Raw genomic sequence first — 19,522 nt, forward strand, 5'->3', positions numbered from 1 at the left:
AATGAATTGTCCACAAAAATTCATGATCACGACCTCTCTATCTACAGGAACTACAAATCTACAGGAACTACAAACATGGATCCTCTATTGTCCTAATGGCATTGGTTGACATTATTGTAAGTTCCTGTATGTCGACGTGGGATGTAATGGCAGAGTCTCAGATGGTGGAGTTTTTGAAGGGTGTACGCTACAGAAGTCGCTGGAGAACAGGATGGCTAAAATCCCTAACCCAATATACTCCCTGGAACAAAGCAATTGGCTCCATATGCCATAGTGGCAAATGAAGCATTCACAATGACTGAGTACATTCTGAAGCCTTATGCAGACAGAGGTCTGACATGTGCAGAGCGTGTATTCAACTACAGGTTGTCGAGGGCAAGAACAGTTGTCGAGAACGCCTTCGAGCACATGGCGAACCGCGGGGGTGTTTTCCTCTCCAGAATCGTCTAACACCAACAACCGTTGACAACATTGTGCTTGCATGCTGTGCACTGGACAAAAATATATATAAGCAGTTGCTATACTGTATATTCCGCAGATACATTTAGAAAGAAGTTGATTTGCATTGGTGTATATACCAATGAAGCACATTTTAGTGCTGCTTTGTTTTTATAGGTGGCGAGCACAATACATCTAATCAAGATGCACCTGAGATCTAGCCTCGCGTTGCGATACTAATATACCACTGCGCTGGGCTACGTGCATATGCAATAGGGGCGGGTGAAGTGTGGCTGCGCCAGGCTACCTGAGATCTCCATCCATCAACTTCCACAGGCTGCACTGCCACGAGGAAGAAGAAATGAAAGACAGCCAACAACAGAAGCAAAGCACAATAGAGACATTATTTTCCAGTATGTCAACTCAAGTGCCGGTGCCGTTTCATGGCAATGGGACAAAATATAACACTGTTGATTAGAGTCAAACAGATATATCAGCAATTGTTTTTATCTACATCTGTAGTTATTAGCTATACTACTTCAGCAGCAGGCATTCTCTTCCTGTGGTTATACTGTTGACAGGCCGTGTGACTGAATATTTTCCGCCTCAGTAATTATACACTATTATAATCTATCTATAAATGCACCAAGTCTCTGTACGTCTGTCTGTACGTCTGTCTGTCAGTCTGTGTGTAATCCACGTAACTCGAGAACCGTCTGCCCCACCGACTCCAAATTCAACACACACGTTCCACACTGCAGGGGGTGCAGTGGCCGGTGTAGAGTCGATTCGGACCACCGGTTGTCCAGAACCGCCCCAAAAAGGCCTCTGCCTGGGCTCTGGACAGGGCCCCTGCCCAGGGTCCATATCTGGATCTGGCCTGTTCTGACATCATACTGACGTCTGCATATACTTCACATGTGGGCATGCCTGACAAAGAACTCCATATATGGGCATAAAAGGGACACATTCATAATATCTGGGTGGGGCATTCATTTCCAACTTGCATCGTTCCAAGTAGGCCAGTGACCAACGGGCACCGCTGTAGAGGCCCCAAGGGCACCGCTCTAGTATACTGTACACTAATACAGAGAGCAGAGGTGTTGCAAAGGCCTACTGTAGAGTGTTATATGGGATGTCTTTATGTATGGTTTATCGATATTGCTACTGCGTAGAACCTCATTAGATACTCTGATATAATTAACACAGTGGATGCGGGAGAGGGATTTCTACGTGGTTCAAATCTCAAATGTCACGTGCGGGAAGTGGATTTCTACGTTTACCGCATGTTTTTATTGATTACTTTCAATCGTCTTTCTACACACCCGGGCACTTTATCAACTAGCATCGGATGATAGCACAACACTCCGATCACGTGATCGCAAAAAAAAAGAAAAAAATGCCTCACCCCCTCCCTTCCTGAAAACAGCACGAGGCAGCCCAGCCCCCGTATTGTCACTCACGTAAAGGCTGGAGACTCCCATGCATCTCGGGGCAACATAATGGCTTCATAACCAAGCTGGCTGCAGTCTTCTTGTTTATCTTATAATATCTTTGTTTCAGGGAGGGGAGGGCTCTCTCATGTGACTTTCAATGGAGGGAGGGGTTGTGTGTGTAATCTGATCCGAGTGTGACTTCAGTGTCTCTGAAAAACCCATGTTTCTATGTCATTGGTTCTCAACCTTTCCATGTCAAGTACCCATGGAATTATCTGTATTTGGCCACAGACCCCAATCTGAAAATGTTGTTCCAGGGACCTCCCAGAAGCAAAGATTTGAGTTCAAAACGCTCTGAAAGAATATATATTCAAAGATGTGCGCCACATTTTCACGATTTAAAAGCAGATCTACAAGCTCTTGTAGATCTGCTATTTTTCAATAGCTAAAGCATAATGCTTAAAACACCAAAAGGGGTTCCCGTTCAGAATGGGCTTGGCCAATAAGATGGCGAATGTTCGATGCTAATAGGTAGCTAGTAGCCAAAAACCTCTGTTTCCGTATCATGGAGGAATAACTTCAGGAGGCACCTCCTAGCGGACAGAGGTTTTCCAAAATCCCTCAAATCACTAAATATAGCTTTAAATGACGATGATAGTTAAATAGAATCGTAACTGTGATGCATATGTGGCTTTGTTATGGTCCAAAGGTACATTATAAGATGTAGCTGACACCCCTGATCTACACAAACCCAGCAGCTTGTGAGCACTTTACTGCACCATCATTTACTGCATATCAATGAACATAATTATTGCATGAATGTTAATGCATGTGGACACACACCGATGCTCATATTGTACTACCAGTAACCTATGAGCTGGAGGGAATAATGCAAGATAAAATAAAAAATCACACCCGTGTGAACTGAGTGGTGTAAGGTTTTATATAGCATGATCAGCTCCCTCCTGGTCAGGAGGGTCTGGCTGGGGTCTGGTCAGGAGGGTCTGTCTTGGTAAAGGGCAGCCGTGATCTAATATTCTCTTGGTGTTGAACAAGACTTTGTCTTGCGTCTCGTCTATTGGGCTTCCCACCGTCTTTAAAGATCTTTGGTTTCAAAGGTCTCAAAGAATGAATGGCCTTCAGGTCTGATTCTGGTAGGGTCGTCTTCGGGTCTGGTCAGGAGGGTCTGTCTCGGCAAAGAGCAGCCGTGATCTAATATTCTCTTGGTGTTGAACAAAACTTTGTCTTGCGTCTCGTCTATTGGGCTTCCCACCGTCTTTAAAGATCTTTGGCTAGGTAGGGTCGTCTTCTGATGTGATGATTTGTGACCATGAAGTTGATTCAGCTGGAGTTTTTGTCCGATGTGAGGTATTATATAAGGTAAGGTATTATATAGCCTGATCAGCTCTGATCTGACATAATGAAATCACACCCGGATGTGATTTCACAACTGGCTTTTTTTGTGCAGAAAAAATGAGCATGGTTGCTACGGTCATCCAGTTCACCCGGGTGTGATTTAATTACGTCAGAAATTATTTTGAACATAGCAACCATGCTCATTTTTTTCTGCACACAAAAGCCAGTTGTAGGAGTGGTTTACACCACTCAAAAATTCATCATGTTGAATAGAAAATAACATCCATACACAAGATACAAATTAAACTCCACAAGAAACTATTAATGGGTATTTTATTGTCATGTTGATAGTGTCAGATTACACATGTAATTCCTCTGCTTTTGCATCATTGTCATCCTGGATTAGACTGACTGATCATTATGTCTTAAACTAAAGGCTTTTCGCCTGTATGAGTCTTCATGTGTGTTTTTAGATTACTTGTGTTAACACAGCCTTTACCACATACTGTACAAGCGAATGGCTTTTCACCTGTATGAATCATCATGTGTCTTTTTAGATTACTTGTGTTAACACAGCCTTTACCACATACTGTACAAGCGAATGGCTTTTCACCTGTATGAATCATCATGTGTGTTTTTAGATTACTTGTGTTAACACAGCCTTTACCACATACTGTACAAGCGAATGGCTTTTCACCTGTATGAATCATCATGTGTCTTTTTAGATTACTTGTGTTAACACAGCCTTTACCACATACTGTACAAGCGAATGGCTTTTCACCTGTATGAATCATCATGTGTGTTTTTAGATGACCCACCCGAGTAAAGCCTGTACCACAAACTGTACAAGAGAATGGCCTTTCACCTGTATGAATCCTCATGTGTGTTTTTAGACTACTTGTGTTAACACAGCCTTTACCACATACTGTACAAGCGAATGGCTTTTCACCTGTATGAATCATCATGTGTGTTTTTAGATGACCCACCCGAGTAAAGCCTGTACCACAAACTGTACAAGAGAATGGCCTTTCACCTGTATGAATCCTCATGTGTGTTTTTAGACTACTTGTGTTCACACAGCCTTTACCACATACTGTACAAGACTTTTCCCCTGTATGAATCCTCATGTGTGTTTTTAGACTACTTGTGTTAACACAGCCTTTACCACATACTGTACAAGCGAATGGCTTTTCACCTGTATGAATCAGCATGTGTGTTTTTAGACTACCCGTCCGAGTAAAGCCTGTACCACAAACTGTACAAGAGAATGGCCTTTCTCCTGTATGAATCCTCATGTGTGTTTTTAGACTACTTGTGTTCACACAGCCTTTACCACATACTGTACAAGAAAATGGCTTTTCGCCTGTATGAGTCATCATGTGTGTTTTTAGATGACCTGTGTGAACACAGCCTTTACCACATACTGTACAAGCGAATGGCTTTTCACCTGTATGAATCAGCATGTGTGTTTTTAGATTACTCTCCTGAGTAAAGCCTTTACCACATACTGTACAAGAGAATGGCTTTTCACCTGTATGAATCATCATGTGTGTTTTTAGACTATCCATCCGAGTAAAGCCTGTACCACAAACTGTACAAGAGAATGGCCTTTCGCCTGTATGAATCCTCATGTGTGTTTTTAGATTACTTGTGTTCACACAGCCTTTACCACATACTGTACAAGAAAATGGCTTTTCGCCTGTATGAGTCATCATGTGTGTTTTTAGATTACTTGTGTTCACACAGCCTTTACCACATACTGTACAAGAAAATGGCTTTTCGCCTGTATGAATCATCATGTGTGTTTTTAGATTAACCGCCTTAGTAAAGCATGTACCACATTCTGTACAAGTGAATGGCTTTTCACCTGTATGAATCTTCATGTGTGTTTTTAGATTTCCCTTGAGATTAAACATTTTGCCACACTCTGTACAGCTAAAAGGTTTCTTCCCTGTGTGACTCCTCATGGAGTCCGTTTGTTTCGATGATTTCAGGTCCTTGGACAGCTTGCGCTGTCCTCCCACATTTTGTGTGTTTTGTGATTTCAGTGTGTTTAAAGCTGACTGATCTCCCCTAGTCTCCTCCCACTCATCACTGTCTTCAGTGTCACAATCAGAACAGTGTGAAGAGAGGAGCTGGTGGTCACTAGTTGGTTGTGATGTTCCACAGTCGTCTACATCAGCTTGTGTTTTCATGTGTTCGGTTGAGGTGCCGGCTACAGGCTCTGTCTCTCTGTTTTCATCATCTTCTGCACTTTTCACTGCTAGTAATGTCAACGCTGCTCCACCAGCCTCTTCTGGTCTTTGAAGTAAGTCCTCTTGTTCCTCTTTCATCTCTGGAGCTTGTGGTTCCTCCTGGACCAGCCTGGAGCTCCTCTCCTCTTCAGGTGGAACCTCCTCTTTACACACAGGAACGTGCAGAAAGTCTACAAAAAAACAAATACAATGTGTTATGACCCTTATGGTCTAGGAGCAAAGGCCCTGCAAAATATTCAAAAAGAAGGACAACCAGATTAGCTTGTAGAGTGGCTATTTTCGGTGTGGGACCCCGTGATATGACAAAGGATATATTTGGCTTTACACTTCAGGCTTATTTTGTCTTATGGCAGCGTTGCTCGCTGAAAGTATCTGACCTACAAGCAAGCTCACAGTACGTTGTGATGAGACACGCTGTGGACTTTATCTTTCGGCAGAGCACTGTCGTCAGAACTTCTTTGGTACCGTCATGACGAGGTAAGGCAACAAAGGTGTAAGAACGAGACGCCATATTATCGATTGTAGCATATTAAGTAGCCTACCACACCCGGGGTGAGCATGTTTTTTAGGGGCTTGCGTTCTTGTATTCTTGCGTTCTTATCGGACCCTACAAACTCCTGCGTGCTCAGATCAGCCAACGCAGGGAAGCGCGAAGTACATTCACTATTAACGCCGGGACAACTCACAAAATGGAACAATATAGCCTGTTATAGGCTACAGCTAAACGCAGCAACTCACTGTATATATTTATATTATATTTTTTGTACTTGATTGGGTTTCGACTATAGTGAAATTAGAAAAGCTTCCTGTGGATAGGTGCTGAAAAATAGCACTCGTGCAATATACAATTTAAGCAATAATAATAATAATCTGGTTCGTCTAATGTCATTGTGATGTCCATGTCAAATTAACGGACAGAACATAACAGCAATTCCTACATTGCAGCTAATTGCAATGTGTTGTGAGCTTGTGGATTGACTATTTCAGGCAACTGTTCCCCCCACAATATACTGTAGGTTCAAATGGTTAAACCTCAAATGAAGAAGCTGATTAAAAGATAGTCAGAGATCTGTCATCTTACACAGTTCAGACTCACAGAGCCATTTCTAGACACCTCGTCTCCTACAGAGACACACCATGAAAAACTGTTTGAGACCTACTTACTGTAAAGAAACATGGTGAACTTATATTGTCAAGTTTACTTTCTCATTGCATTTGTGCAAAATATGATGTTGCTTTTGTTTATGGTAATAAGAAAATAATCTTTCTAAATGAAATTTGAGATATATTCCAATGATGGATTTTCATATTGGCATATTATCAGTGTCCTGATATGTTTTGCCATTGTTATTGTAGTGAAAATAACTTTAAATAAGACATTGTGGCAGCCCGACAGAACAGAAAATAGGAGGAGAAAAAGGAAGAGCAAATTAAACTTACTGAGGTGTTGGTGGTCTTTAGGTTCCTGTTTAATAGAAATATCTTCAGGTTCCTGTTTAATAGAAATGTCTTCAGGTTCCTGTTTAATAGAAACGTCTTCAGGTTCCTGTTTAATAGAAACGTCCGTGGCTGAGTCTGGAGAGTTCATCTTCACCTGCAGTCTGGACTCCACACACTGGTCTGAAATGCAGCAAGTGAATAAGGACTTTAATAACTGGAGACCTAGTGGAGAATACTAATAACAATAATAATTATTGTTATTAGTATTCTCTACTAGGTCTCCAGTAACCTCGCCTCACCAGGCTTTCCACCACCTCGGAGGAAAGCCTGGTCTCTGTTTCAAAAATCCGTATGATCCGGTCGGGAGCGGATGATATTGTTACGTCATGTAAAGTCAGGAACAATCTAACGGAACTTTTATTGAGAAAAATCGGTTTGAGGGAAAAGGAAGTTGCCACCCCGTTGTTCCTGCCTGTCGACTACAAAAGAATACTACAACATGAAGGAACAATATCATCCGCTCCCAACAGGATCATATATACTAAATGAAATGGTGCACAGGCTAGGTCTCCAGTGAGAATAAAACTGGCCTGCCATCCACTCCCATGTTAGAGAAATTTCTAGAACACTCATATTGGAACACCCCTTTCCTGTATCGTTCCAATTCACCCGAGACCACCATTCAATTTTCAATGGACTTTAACTATTGAACTGATCGGTGGATTTACAAGCAGTTTCGGTTGCAGCAGCAGCTGTTATGTGACAATGAACACCACCTTGAAGCTGGAAAAGAGAGAGACTTACTGAGGTCTGGCTGCTCTTCAGGTTCCTCCTGTTTCACTGAAACAGGTCTGGCTGGGTCTGGAGAATTCATCTGAGCCTGCTGTCTGGACTCCTCCGAGTCTGGAAAGAAACCATTGAAATCCCAGAGGAGTTTAGGATTAACTAAGACCAGAAACTCCTCTGAACTTGAATAATACATAATTTATTTTTGTCGTGGATGTACGTAATGTATATTTATAAATCTGATAACGCTGAAGTTCACTTCCGGTTCATTTCCGCAGGGGCGTAACTAGCAAGCAACTGCGTTGGGACCCAGAAGCAAGGGGGCGACACACGGCCGCCCAACCGTGCTGACGGTAAAATAAAATTATAAATACAGACAGAGATGCAACTAGAAAAAGTGCCCCTCGGGGCACAGGTCTCCACCAAGCCAGGTCAGGTTGTGGCCTCCTGGTGGCGCTATAATAGGCCAATGTGAAAAGGGTGCCATTTCTTCATACGCCTTTGATGGCAATTGGATGATTTGAGGCATTTTGTTCCAAAAATGTGTTTAGCAAAAATCAACCTGTTGGTGGCGCTATAACAGGCCAATGTGAAAAGGGTGGGATATATTCCTCAGCCTAGTAAGAAAATGTGTGAAAGATTTCACGTAAATTGCATGCTGCGTTCATGATTTGATGGCTTTTGTTCAAAACGGGGCAATCTTGCAAATTGTGAAAGCCAATTATAGCCAATTAGGATGGAATATGAAATATCGAACAGATCCGACTTGAACACATGACCATAGAGATACTGTGTAACGATTTGTGAGATTTTTGGACAGAATCTGGAGGAGTGATATAAAAAATGTGTTTTTACAAAAGTTGGCCTCCTGGTGGCGCTATAAAAGGCAGATGCGGAAAATGCAGGTCAAAGGTTTGTCCTTGGCCTCTAGGGAGTGTGCATGCAACGTTTCACGCAGATCGGTGCAGTTTTAGGTAAAAAATGTGAAAAGCTGCCTCATGGTGGCGCTATAACAGGCCGTTCTGGAAAATGTGGGGCAGAGGTTCATCGTTGGCATCCAGGGAGTGTGTGTGCAAAGTTTGGCATCGACCGGGTTAACGGTGCCGGAGATTAGCTGTTCACAGACGGACGGAAGGACGGACACACACACGGACGGAGTGCAAAACATACTCTCTCCCCATGCCTTCGGCCTGGTGGAGACAATAACAGTTGAGTTGACCAACGTTTGGCGGAGCCTGGTGGTGGCTGCTGCTAGCACACAGCCACACACCATAGGCACACACGTGCCTCGCGTTGGAAACGCTTAACTGCATAAATATAAATAGCCGTTGTTGGCAGTCAATGTTTGTGCAGCCACCCAGATGTAAAATAGACGTGGGCCGTGAGAGATTTCGGCAGATTGTCGCTATGGAAGCGATTAAATGTGCAATAGCTCATGGCTCACATGTTTAACTAGCTATAAATAAAACAGTACATACCCATCCTGTACAACTTTACTACAGGTTGCAGCTTTGCATGAAACAGTCCCTGGTCCATCTCCCGCTGTTCCACTGACCGTGCTGAATATCTTTTGGAGGCCATCTCTCCTGATGGCGTGAGATCTCCTTCTGTGGTGCTCTGTGGAAATCACCAACAGAAAATAATGTTTTAGTTATCATTCAGCTTCATCTTATAGCTGTTTTAACATTTAGAGTTCAATTTAAACCAAAATGAATTCAATATATTTTAACATTTCCTATCAAATTAATCTGCACTACAAAAATGAGAAAGACAATACTAAAAGAATAATGCCATACATTCACTCAGCAAACTAAAGGCTCGCTTCTGCCTCAATTAAAATGGCTGCTTAGGGACAATTTGATATTTTACATATTACATGTGAGCTTGTAGATCGGCTATTTTAGGTTTGAAAGTCCATATATTAGGTTTGGTGGTCCAAGTATAAAGGGTTTAGTGGTTAAACTGAAGTGACATTGATACATTCCAAATATTAAAGTATTCTGCAGCACCACTGGACTTGTGTCACGGCACCACACTGGACTAGTCACTGTAGGTTCATAATTCATATTTTTCATTCAATACGTACACGTTTCATTAAATAAAATAACCAATTGACCAGCCTCTAAGCTGCATGTGCGACATGATGTCGTTAAAACATTTGCTCCGCTAGTTTAAAAAAAATCACACCCATGTGAAGTGAGTGGTGCAACTCCGTGTGGGGGTCCCCGGAACATCCAGACCCCCAGGAACGCGGTCAGGGTGCCGGCCCAATTCCAGCGAGCCGCCCGCGTCCGAAATGGTTGAGAAATGACCATGTGGGGGTCCCTCTACTCTACTGTACTGTATACTGTAGCCTACTGTAACACCCCAAATCATCATATTAAAGAGTGTGTGTGTGTGTGTGTGTGTGTTAGGGATGTCGGGGGTTAACCGGCTAGCTGGTTAGCCGACCGTTAAGAGTATGCTTATCAGCTTTACGGTTAATTTGCATAATAATAAATGCGTGTTCTGATCATAAATCCCTTTATTTTAGATCGTTTTTAGTAATAGTACAACATAAACATTACAGAGACTGTAGTTGTCACTGTACAATACTTTAAAACAGTTGTCATGTTGCACACATGCCTAAAATTGCTGTTATTTGCGCCGCCCAGCTTACACTCCAGGCTGCATGAACAGAGCTCGGGCGCCGTTTTCTGCCCCCTCAATGTCCCAAAGTTCTCTGTTGTACTTCAATGGCTAGTTGGCTACAACGGTAGGTAGCTTTGCGGTAGTCAAAACTTAAGCGAGTGACAGTGAGACGAGATTAACACAACATGTCGACCGTATCAATGCAGAGACCTACTTGGCCTTATTAAATCCATTTTGGCCTGGAGGGAGAACGTTTACAGCCGCCGCCGCCGCTTCCTCCTCCAGTCCTCCTCCTCCTCCACGGCTATCAAGTTAGCCATGTGCTATCGATGTTTGAGGGTTTTCTCGTCAGCGAAAAGTCAACAAACGGAACACGGTGACATGCATGCTGATCTTCCTTAATAATAAAAAAGGCTTAGCCCATGCGTCCAGTGGCTTTATAGGTATAGGCTGCTCAGATTTGGACTGGACTTATTTATGTTTTGGACTAGAACCGGCGGACCTCTGTACTGTAGACGCGCAGATGCATGCATGCAGATGCGATGCGTTGTTTATTGATGATTAAGCCTACAACAATTTATTTATATTGTTAAATGTTGCTTTTTTGTTTGTCTTTTAAAAAGGAGCATAAATAAATGTATACCATTCGTCTACCAACTTTAATTATGTAGCCTATACATGCATATTACATTTGGGGTAGCCTATTAAAAAAACCAATTAACCGGATAATGCCATCGGCTCATTATATAGATATGTTCTAGTTACGCTCTTAGCTTACGCATGTTTCATGATAAATGCATTTTATATATGTGATGTATTCCCATGCTTTTGTTCTTGCCTAATGTAAATTGCTCTGGATTAAGAGAGTCTGCTAAATGCCTAAATTGTAAAATTGTAGTTAGGAAGTAAACCAAGTGGACCTTAAAGGGTCTGTAACAGAGAGTGCAAAAATGGAACCAAATGGACTCTCAAAATTGATTTTACAATAGAAATTAAAATAAATAAATAAATTGGGGTCCCAGAGATAGAAATGGATAGATAGTCAACATTACAGATTACAGTATCATTACAGGTACAAGGAATGGCAATGAAATCAAATTGGATAAAAAAGGGGGTCAAATATAAATTTTGAAGGAGTATTCATTTTTATTGCGAAATTGTAATTGCAAAAAGGTGCCATGATCCGAGTAATCGTTTAAATAATCGCCAGATGAATCGATTATGAAAATAATCGTTAGTTGCAGCCCTACTGTACATCTTGGTATAATGGCATTTCTATGACCCTCAAGAAGAAACTAAATTGGTTAGAGTGGTCCTTAAGTTGCATCCTAGAACTCATTTTCTCCCTGCCCACTTCACCAGTCTGGGGTGGCTTAAAGTGGAGGAGAGAGTATTTATATCCTCACGCCTAGACTACTGCAATGCCATATACTCTGGGCTCACCAAAAAAGCAATAGCTCGCCTACAAATGGTACAGAATTCTGCAGCAAGACTGCTAACAAAATCACTGCTAAAAACCCACCTATTCACACAGGCTTTCCCCTAGATTTATTGTATTGTCTCATTATGTGGAATTGTTCTATTGGTATTGTGTATTTATTTATTTTGTGTAATTGCTGTAACGTTGTTGTTGTTTTATTTCAGTAATGTGCCTCTTAACTGATGTATTGCCTTTTTATATGCCACTGGAAAGCACTTTGTAACTCTGTTTTGAAAAGCGCTTTATAAATAAAGTTTATTTATTATTATTCCAATTTAAAATGTGTCTAGTTCACAGGATTAGAAATAATGTAGCACCCAAATATTTCAGTGACTACTTTTCAAAGGTTAGTGATACTCACAGGCACTACACCAGAGGGAGCCCTACTGATTTCAAACCCTGCCATTTTCACAGCAATATGGGAAAAACATCATTCCTATACTCGGCAGCAGTTCAGTGGAATGGCTTGCCTTCCAGCCTCAAGGTGATCAGTTCCTTTGAAAACTTTAAATCCACATTAAAAAGATGGTTGGCTGATAACATGTCCTAATTTATAATTTTAAGTATACTGACTTTTTGAGTGTAGAATTGATAAATGGCACAAATGAAAAAAAGAAAAGGAAAAAAAAGAAAATAAATCCAGTGTTATTGGTCAGTTGTATTTGTTCTGTTTTGTGTTTTTGTTTTATGTTTGTTTTTCTGTCTCCTGGAAAAATACAAAGGTGTTTTTGTTTTTGTGTCTGTATTGTATTGTTGCTCCCCTTCCCGTTTCCCCAAGAGGACCACAATGGAAACAAGCCTAACGGCTTTCTTGTGACTATCTTTTTTAAATGTATTTTTAAATAAAGTAAACAATCAATCAAGGTCTGAATAATAATCGCCAATATATAATAATATAGGCTAAGTATCCTATAATCTAAGTAACTAGTTAACCAAGATTGTGACAAAAACAGAGGGAGAAAGGAGAAGAAAATAACTTGTTTTGTACTGGGGTAACTGGTTGTTTATGAGCACATTTACAAGCAAGCAGAGAAATACGATTGATGTTCCATCTTAAAAGACGAGTCAAACAAAGACAAACGAATGAAGCACAACGTGAATAGTTTACCTGCTGTGTTTCAGTGGTTGAGCTGCTAACAAACGTCCTCCTGCTGCTTAACGACCATACTGTTTTGAAACGAAACGTTTTTACTTTTCTTTGTTTGTTAAAGTGTCAACCCAGATCCCGGTGCCCTGCGGGGGGGACTAACGATGTCGGATCTTTGGTTTAAACTTCCCGAAATGTAAAAGTGTGCATCAAAATGCCACCGCACAGTCAACACACCGCCATGTTGTTTTCACAACTGCATTGTGGGTAAAGGTCTTCTTCTTCGTTTTTTGGATTTCCGGCTGTGTGGAAGCCGCGAGGCGTATTACTAAGGTATTACTGCCCTCCACAGGTTGGGAATATAATGTCTCCTTTGGCATCCTCAGTGAATCATTATTACAGTGCCCACCCGAACTTTCCCCTTACTGATATTTTGGTTCTATTTTTCAGCCGCATTTGGCTGAGACAGGGTAAACCACCAACCCCTCTCTCAATGTGTTGTCCAGTTCTTCAGCACTTATGTCTTCCACATTCAAAAACATCCTTGCTGCTTCCAGCACCATCTTTATGTAACCCCTAGAGGGAGGCAGAGGTTAAGTGACAGGGGTATTTAAAGCCTTTCTGAGCAGGCAGGTAGCAGGTCCGAAAGCTGTGGGGCCCTATGGTGGGGCCTCACAACACTGCCGGTAGGCTAGTTTTTTATTCCTAGGATAGCTCAGGTTTAGGAGCGCTCGTTTTACCGCTCCGCCACATCTTTTACTACCGCGGATTTTTTAATAGTTTTTGGATTAAGGTTGGTGAGGGGTACGTTAATAGTTTTTGGATTAAGGTTGGTGAGGGATGCGTTGCTCCCCTGCTTGCGGTTATGTTTAGGTTAGAGTTAGAGATAGGGTTAGTACTAGTCATAGAGTACTAGTAGGCATAAACACTTGTGTGCGGTCCAAAACACAGACCCAGCGCTTCCTACTCCACTGACAACCAATCACAGCGCTCCAAATTCCCTCCCATCATAGGAATAAAAAACTCGCTGCCGGTAGCGCGTATATAGGGCCCAATCCCAATTGCCTCCCTCAAGCCCTGAGCCCTGAACCCTCATTGACTTTAGTGACGTCAGCTGTAAGTGCTTGAGGGTGAGAGGTTGCAAGGGCGCCTCCAAATTGTTGTGAAAGAAATGGGACAGCACTTTGAAGATGAGTCCGCCATTCATGACACTTTGCATCACTTTATAAAAACTGTCTTTATTCACAGTCAGTACCTACCTACATGCTTGGCCTATTTATACATGTCTATCACGTCTATTTTGGTATTTAAGCTCATTGTTTTATTATTAGTTTCATAAATACACTTTCCTGTGTGATAGGGGTTGTAATATTCATATATATAATAATATTCATTATAAATTACATTTCCATATTCTTTTACTTTGCTCATTAGTCATTTCTCATCATGTTTCCCTTATTATTATTATTGTTGGTCAATGAAAGCCTTCAAAATGTACCGACATTGTCTTCAGCTAGTCTGCTGAATCCCTACTCCTAATAGCTATATCCACCTCGGAGGACAGTGGTCAAGACGGGCAGTGTCGGTAGGCCAATCAGAGGCAGGCGGGGCGTTACCATGCCTATGCTCGGACGCAAATGAGATTCACGTGTTCAAAATGGACCATTTAAAGATGGCGTCCACCACTATGCTGAAACAAATTAAATAAATATTATACTAATATCACTAATAAAGGTACAAACTTGATTGAATTTCACTTTCACATGAATTCCTGTCCAGGATATCTGAAAACAGAGATTACACACAAAAGAACCCAGGAAAAGTGTTTCTAGTGTCCTAAACATCATTCAAATAAGATCAGGTGGTGTCAGGGGTGAAGTGGCTTTTAATTCTAGTGCCTGTTTTATTTCTTAGTCATATAATTCAACATTCTGTTATTGTGTGTTCGTGTAATGGGATGATCAATTAATGATTAATCCAAAAATATATGATGTAGTATTTGTTAAGGGAAATTTCAATGACTGATAATGTCCTTCAAATACGTGAGGTGTCTGTTTTTTCGATTACTTTTTTCATTTATTTTTAATAATTATTTTGTAATTGTTTATGGATCCTTGTTCTTCTCATTTCCCCTCCAAAAATATATTTAAAAAAAAGTAATCAAACTAACACGGTCATTAGAAAGACAACATGGATTCTGCAGTAACCACACTTATCAGGCAGCCTCTCTCAGAAGCAAAATAATCTACATCCTACTGACTGAGAAACAAATCAAAGATTCAACCATGGTTTTGAGGTTCGTTTTCTGCTCGAAGTGCCTGCCCTGGTTTGTGAACATCATGTGCAGTTACTTCAACCACCCTGCCCTGGACGACGCGGACCGCTGCAGTTATTGTCCAAGGGTCCTTGAGAAAGACTCCAAACCCCGAATTGCTCCCAGTGGTTGCCACCATTGGTGTGTGAATGTGTGAGGACACTGGCGTTGACTGTTCGCCGGCACGAGAATTTAACCAAGCGGTGATGCCTGTTGCAATGACCTTCAAGGTATCCTGCGTCACTATAGTCCCCTATGACTACCATAGGCACCACTGGTACCAGCCAATTGACATTGCTTTTTTTGGAACTTTGAAGTTGTTCTTCTGCTCTTCATATGACCACCACGGCCCACGCTCTGACTATAGGTGCGCTACCCGTTCAAAACATATCAAAACTAGAAAAAGTGCCCTTCTGGGCACAGGTCTCCACCAGGAGGATAGGAGTGTGTGTGTGATGTTTGGCAAAATGTTTAGGAGCAATATAAATGTGTGTGTGTCTGTGTGTGTGTGTGTGTTGTAGCGCCACCATGAGGCTGATTTGAAAACTGTCAAGTGGCATTTATTCCAAAGCCTAGTGGGAATATGCATGCACAGTTTGACCACAATCGGACGCTGCGTTGAGTAGTTGTGGCGATTTGTACAAAACGGGTACAAAGCGGGCTACTCCTGAAAAGTTGAGAAGCCAATCGTAGCCAATGAGGGTGGATTATGAGAAATCAAACAAACCCGTCTTGATCACATGACTATGGAGAGCATGAGTACCGTTTTGTGTGAAATTTGGATAAAATCTGAACGAGTAATATTAGAAAATGTTTTTTACATTTGTCGGCCTCCTGGTGGCACTATGTGAAAAATTTCAGGCAAAGGTTTTTCCTTGGCCTCTAGGGAGTTGGCATACAAAGTTATCCACAGATCCGTGCAGTTAGAGGTAAAAACACTTTTCGGCCAGTTATAGCGCCACCATGAGGCTGAGTTGAAAATGTTCATGTGGTATTTCTTCCTCGGCCTAGTGGGAATGTGCGTGCACAATTTCCCAGAAATCACACGATGTGTTCACGATTTGCAGCATTTTGTTTAAAACTGAGCACTCCTGCGAACTTTGGAAGCCAATCTTAGCCAATCAGGATGGAGTCTGAGAAATCTGAAAGACCCGTTTCGTTGAATGGCTCTAGAGAGACTGTGTACCAATTTGCATGATGTTTGGACAAAATCTGTAGGTGTACTGTCCAAAAACTTGTTTTGCACAAAGCGGCCGGCCTCCTGGTGGCGCTATAACAGGCCGTTTTGGAAATTTTGGGGCAAAGGTTCATCATTGGCATCCAGGGAGTGTGTGTGCAAAATCCGGCATCGACCGGGTTTTAAGGACAAACTTTTCGGCTATCCAGCCTTCATCAGTGTGATGGCTGATGAAGGCTGGATAGCCTTAATTGTTCAAATATGAAATAAACTTTTTGAACTGCAGTCTTGGTGTGTGTGACCCACTACCTTTATTTTAAGTTGTTCTTCTGGAAATCTGTCTTGAAAGTAAAGACTTGAGTGGGGTCTGAACCCACAACCTCCAGATCATATAGCCAGTGTCCTAACTCAGTCAGCTACTTCCTGCATGTAACCTTGCATGTAACATGGCCATGACACCAGTCAATGAAATTAACACAGCACACAGAGACAAGTTTGATATAAAACCCTTTTTTAATGTTATCATTGATCATCGTCATTCAAATAAACCTCTCAGCAATGCACTCGCACTTCATGTCAAAAAACAGACACTCCATTGGACACAACAGTAGCATGATATACCAAATATAAAGACGAGAAACGATTAAGGCAGATCCTTTCACATAAAAAAGACAGTTCCACAGATAAACTCTGAGGGACCAAATGAAAAAGGCACAAGGTATATAAAAAAGATTTACCATGCAGGCACATTAGGGCGGGTGGGGGGGTATATAAGGGCGGAGACGGGGGGGTGGTCTCAAATCGGTCGGAGACGCCTCCCTTATCTACAACCCGAAAAAAGACAAGAAAGAAGACCATTACTGCATCAAAAGTAATCAACAAACTGTACTATAAAAACGGGTCAAAGAAAGAGGCAACACTTTTGAAAATAGGCAATCTACGAGCTCACTGGCTGTAGATGTATTCACAATGTATCTGTGGAACCGAGTCAAACTAAATGTCACGCCTCAACTTCTACAATTCCAAGTGCTTGTCAGGGTGGGGGTCCTCAGTTCAAATAGGATTTATTTATTCATGTCATTTCGGGGGATTGGGATTGGGGGGGTCACGGCCTGCAAAGGTTGAGAACCACTGATCTATAGAAAACATTGCAATAGGCTCAGTGTTGAGATATGTACTGCATTGCGTGTGTGAAATGAACACGGCTTGGGGGAATGCTAATGCTATAAAACAACAATGACAGACAAACAAACAAACGCACAAACAGAAAAATTAAAAACGGCATATTGTATTAGTCAATATAGCGTTTTACATATATTTGCAGGGTTGTTGATTTGTAAAACAGACAAACAAAAAACAAAACAAACGGGGGAGGGTTCTTTACTATTATTCTTCTTTGTACGCGGAATTGTGAAAGTAGACTATCTACAAAGTCACAACGCAACTCACAATGCCACACGTCCACTTTGCAGATTGTCTCTATTTTCTTTCTTTTTTTTATTAACTTTGTCAAATTGACACATTTTGAAAATATACCCCAAACACATGTTTTGTTTTGTTTCAAATAAAAATAAACATGGGATAAAAACATATTTCCAACTGGACATAAAAAAATAAATAAAATAAAAAGTATGACCAGAGGGTAGGGATATCAAAAGCACAGGCAAAATAATCGTCGTGATCAACAAGGTTCTGTTTGATTTCTCATACTCCATCCTGATTGGCTTCCAAAGTTCGCAGGAGTGCTCCGTTTTGAGCAAAATGCTGCAAATCATTAGCCTGGCTTGGCCAGTCTCATAGCGGGGATTCACTGAAGATTCTTCCCCGCATATGCGGGGAGGAAACATCATTGAACCCTTGCTATGAGTCTGGCCGCGCCAGGCTAGCAAATCATGAACACGTGATTTCCGTGATTTTTTGCACACACATTCCCTCTAGGCAGAGGAAGAAATGTAACTTGAACCGTCGGACTAGCCGCTGCCACACCATCAAAAGAGCTGCGCACGTTCTCGGCTGCGCGTAGCTTAAAGCTTGAGTTTTTAGACAGCTGGTGGATGGAAATTAAGCTCCACCTCCGCTGAATTCTTGCGCGACGGCCAGATTCCCGGAAACGCTCTCCTCCGCTCAAGTCTTCAGCGGAGGTGGAGCTTCTTTTCCATCCACCAGCTGTCTAAAAACTCAAGCTTTAAGCTGCGCGCAGCTTAAGAAGTGCGCAGCTTAAAACCTTTTTGCGCTCAGGTGTGGAGACGGTGACACCGTCTCCACACCTGAGCGCAAAACTTTCTTAAGCTGCGCACTTCTTAAGCTGCGCGCAGCTTAAAGCTTGAGTTTTTAGACAGCTGGTGGATGGAAAAGAAGCTCCACCTCCGCCGAAGACTTGAGCGGAGGAGAGCGTTTCCGGGAATCTGGCCGTCGCGCAAGAATTCAGCGGAGGTGGAGCTTAATTTCCATCCACCAGCTGTCTAAAAACTCAAGCTTTAAGCTACGCGCAGCCGAGAACGTGCGCAGCTCTTTCGACCGTCTGGCAGCACCTAGACTCACAGAGGTGTTATTTTCTCTCTCTCTCTCTGCGCACGCACGCACGCACATACACACACACAAACACACCCACACACACGCACGCACGCAAAACTGTGACCTGTTGAAAGTAGTTACTTCTTCCCAGCATGCATTGCACTGTTTTAGACAGACAAAGAGCGGCGGCCATTAGCTTAGCTCTGTTACAGAATAGGACTGCGGCAAGACCACAACATGTCAGCGAGTAAAGTCACATCCCAGACGGTAAAAGCGGACCTCAAACGTGAACCATCAGAGTGGACCGAAGGAGACGAACTATTTGGGGCTTTTTAAGAGAGATATGTCGGAGGAACAGATATACCAGGCAGCCATGCTGAAGCAGCCTGTGATAAAGTTACACAGAATAAGTATGTGCATGTTTTCTTTTTTTTTTTTTGTACACTTTGATTTCATCTTCAACAGAAAGCACATGTACACAAATGTTGTCGCTACTCGGTTGAGTAACGGAGTAATGCTTCCTCCTAGGAGTCCTAGCACTAAACTCAAACTGTAGTTAATTGTCTCCACCAGGCCGAAGGCATGGGGAGAGTGTTTTGTACTCTGTC

At 42.1% G+C, this 19,522-nt stretch overlaps 1 long non-coding RNA gene across 1 annotated transcript; it reads right to left on the reverse strand.

Moving 5' to 3' along the window:
• Positions 1-3,612: 3,612 nt before the first annotated feature.
• LOC306917006 lies at positions 3,613-13,182 on the reverse strand. The gene is made up of 5 exons (XR_013789080.1): positions 12,931-13,182; positions 9,190-9,328; positions 7,730-7,828; positions 6,926-7,105; positions 3,613-5,655 (listed from the first exon to the last, which is right to left on the reverse strand). It is a non-coding gene; the product is annotated as an uncharacterized lncRNA (long non-coding RNA).
• Between the last annotated feature and the right edge of the window lie 6,340 nt (positions 13,183-19,522).

This window comes from Electrona antarctica, assembly GCF_951216825.1.
Source record: "Electrona antarctica genome assembly, chromosome: 24".
In the NCBI taxonomy this organism is placed as follows: Eukaryota; Metazoa; Chordata; class Actinopteri; order Myctophiformes; family Myctophidae; genus Electrona; species Electrona antarctica.